Raw genomic sequence first — 3,247 nt, forward strand, 5'->3', positions numbered from 1 at the left:
AATCGACTTGTTTCTTTGTTTCTGTTGCTTTCCAAGGAAACAGTTTCTACAGTCTTATCAAAGCATAAACATGAAGAACTTTCATCACTGCTCAGAGTGTGGGAAGAGTTTTACTACGCAGAGTAATCTCCAACGACACCAGCGTATTCATACAGGAGAGAAGCCATATCACTGCTCAGAGTGTGAAAAGAGTTTTACTCAAAGCAGTAACCTTAAATTACACCAGCGTATTCACACAGGAGAGAAACAGTATCACTGCTTAGAGTGTGGAAAGAGTTTTGCTTACAGTAATGCTCTTAAAGTACACCAGCGTATTCACACAGGAGAGAAACCGCATCACTGCTCAGAGTGTGGAAAGAGTTTTGCTTACAGTAATGCTCTTAAAGTACACCAGCGTATTCACACAGGAGAGAAACAGTATCACTGCTTAGAGTGTGGAAAGAGTTTTGCTTACAGTAATGCTCTTAAGGTACACCAGCGTGTTCACACTGGAGAAAAGTCGTACTGCTCAGAGTGTGGAAAAAGTTTTGCTCAACAGAGTAACCTCCAAAAACACCAGTGTATTCACACAGGAGAGAAACCGTATCACTGCTTAGAGTGTGGAAAGAGTTTTGCTGAACATGGTACCCTTCTAAAACACCAGCGTATTCACACAGGAGAGAAACCGTATTACTGCTCAGTGTGTGGAAAGATTTTTGCTCATGAAAATAGTCTCAAACGGCATCAGCGTATTCACATAGAGAAACTACATCACTGTTAAGAGTGTGGGAAGTTTTTTATTGCACATGTTCTCCAACAACACCAGCAAATTCACACAGGAGAGAGGTCGTATCACCATTTACTGTCTGAAAAGAACTTAAGTGAAAGGAATATTCTTTAAGTACACCACAACAGCGCATTCACATAAGAGGATGACCCAAATTGCTGCTCATAGTGCAGATGAAGTTTTACTGGAAGCAGCATTTTTAACAGACACCAGTACGGTCACACAGAAGTTACGGTTTTGTGACTGAAGTCGTGTTTCATTTTCTACTAATATCCACTAGAACTGTTCTACTTCAATTATCGAATGTACATGACTGTGTGTTTTGTTTCAGGATCTTTTATTTGAAAAGCTGCGTGTAGAACAGAGAAAGTAAAAGACGACACACAGCGGAGTGAAAGGCTGAACGACGGATGTCTATAAGAAGCAGCTTGTTTACAACATCTCTCGCTTACGGCCACATCACCCTGAGAACACCCGATCTCGGAAGCTAAACAGGGTCGGGCGTGGTTATTACTTGGATGGGAGACCGCCTGGGAATACCAGGTGCTGGAAGCTTTTATCCACACACACCCACCTTCACTCCAAACCTCCTGTTACACACTGACCCAGCGGCTTTTTCTTCATCAAAGCTACACAATGAGACAAAGATCAGCTCATACTTTCATTCTTACTACAGTAAAACACATTCAACTGACTCTTAAAGTGAAGTTCAAAATGTTGTACAGACATCGTCTTCATCTAGTGGTGCTAGAAATAAATTACAGCTTGTTACTTGGGTACAGATTTGTGACTTTATTATTATTATTTTATTTTTATCATTATTAATTGATGTTGTGTTTGTTGTAATAAAAAACTCTTCATGTTTTAAAGTTTAAAAGCATAAAAAGCACCGTATATATATAATATATATATATAATAATAATAATAATAATAATAATAATAATAATAATAATAATAATATTAATAATAATAAGTCAGGAAAAAAACTCTGAAAAATATTTACAATAATTACAAATAATTGCACCTGGGAGAAATATTGCACATTGTAATAATTTCACATGGGGAAAAAAGTCAAACATTGTTATGAATAATTTAAAGTGTGTGTGTGTGATCTGCTTGGAGCAGTGCTGGTTATACAGTCTAACAGCAGCTGGAAGGAAGGAACTGCGGTACTGCTCCTTCCCACATTTGGGGTGAAGCAGCCGGTCACAGAAGGAGCTGCCCAGTGCTGGTAAATTCATTAATTCTGCAGAAGAACGGGTGTCAAATTTAGCCCTTATTTAATTTAGGAGGGTGGCAAATGTTGCACAGCTTGGTCATAGCGCATTTCCTTCTGAAATACTGGGTAAAATGGGTTGTTCCAGACATTTTTCTGATGAACAGCATACTTTGATTAAAAAGTTGATAGTAGAGGGAAAAACATACAGAGAAGTGCAGCAAATTATTGGCTGCTCAGCTAAAATGATCTAAAATGCCTTGAAGTGACAACCAACACCTGAAAGACGCAGAAGGAAGCGTGGAACTACTGTTCCAATGGATCGAAGAATAGCCAAAATGGCAAATACTCAGCCAATGATCACCTCCAGAAAGAATTAGGAACATCTGAAGTTACCAGTGAGTACAGAAGATGATTAAGTGAAGCCAATTTACCAGCAAGAACTCCTTGCAAAGTCCCGTTGTTAAGACAAAGACGTCCTGACTGGGTTCACATTTGCCAAGAACACATTGACTGGTCCAAAGAGAAACGGCTCAACATTTTGTGGACTGGTGAAAGCAAAATTGTTCTTTTTGGGTCTAGTGGCTGTAGACAGTATGTCAGACGACCATCGAGCACTGAATTCAATCCAAAGTTCACTGTGAAGACAGTAAAGCATGGTGGTACAAAATGATGATATGGGATGTTTCTCATGCCTATTTATCACATACGAGGGATCATGGATCAGTTTAACTATATCAGAATACTTGAGGAGATCATGTTGCCTATTTATCACATACGAGGGATCATGGATCAGTTTAAATATATCAGAATACTTGAGGAGATCATGTTGCCCTATGTAGAAGAAGAAATGTCCTTAAAATGGGTGTTTCAACATGACAATGACCCAAAACATCTTGGTTACAGACAAACAAGATTGAGGTAATAGAGTGACCAGCCCAATCCCCTGACCTCAATCCCATAGAGAACCTGTGGGCTGACGTCTGAAGCGCGTTTTTTTGAGGCAAAACCCAAAATTGCAGAAGAACTGTGGAATGTAGTCTAATCATCCATACCTGTTCAGAGGTGCCAGAAGTTGATCGACTCGATGCAACACAGATCTCAGAAACAATTGTTTTGCCACTAAATATTAGTTCAGTAATTTAAAGTAAAGTAAAACATTTTGGCCTCAAACATTTCTTCATGTTATAGATAATTTTTTTGAGTTTTTAATGAAAAATGCTGGCACTGCTATTTTTTTGAACAGCCTAATATTCATTTTTCTT

The 3,247-nt window shown here is 38.7% G+C and overlaps 1 pseudogene; it reads left to right on the top strand.

Moving 5' to 3' along the window:
- Positions 1–1,212: 1,212 nt before the first annotated feature.
- LOC134327231 (5S ribosomal RNA) lies at positions 1,213–1,321 on the top strand (annotated as a pseudogene).
- Positions 1,322–3,247: the final 1,926 nt, after the last annotated feature.

The sequence above is a fragment of the Trichomycterus rosablanca genome, chromosome 14 (assembly GCF_030014385.1).
Source record: "Trichomycterus rosablanca isolate fTriRos1 chromosome 14, fTriRos1.hap1, whole genome shotgun sequence".
Taxonomy (NCBI): domain Eukaryota; kingdom Metazoa; phylum Chordata; class Actinopteri; order Siluriformes; family Trichomycteridae; genus Trichomycterus; species Trichomycterus rosablanca.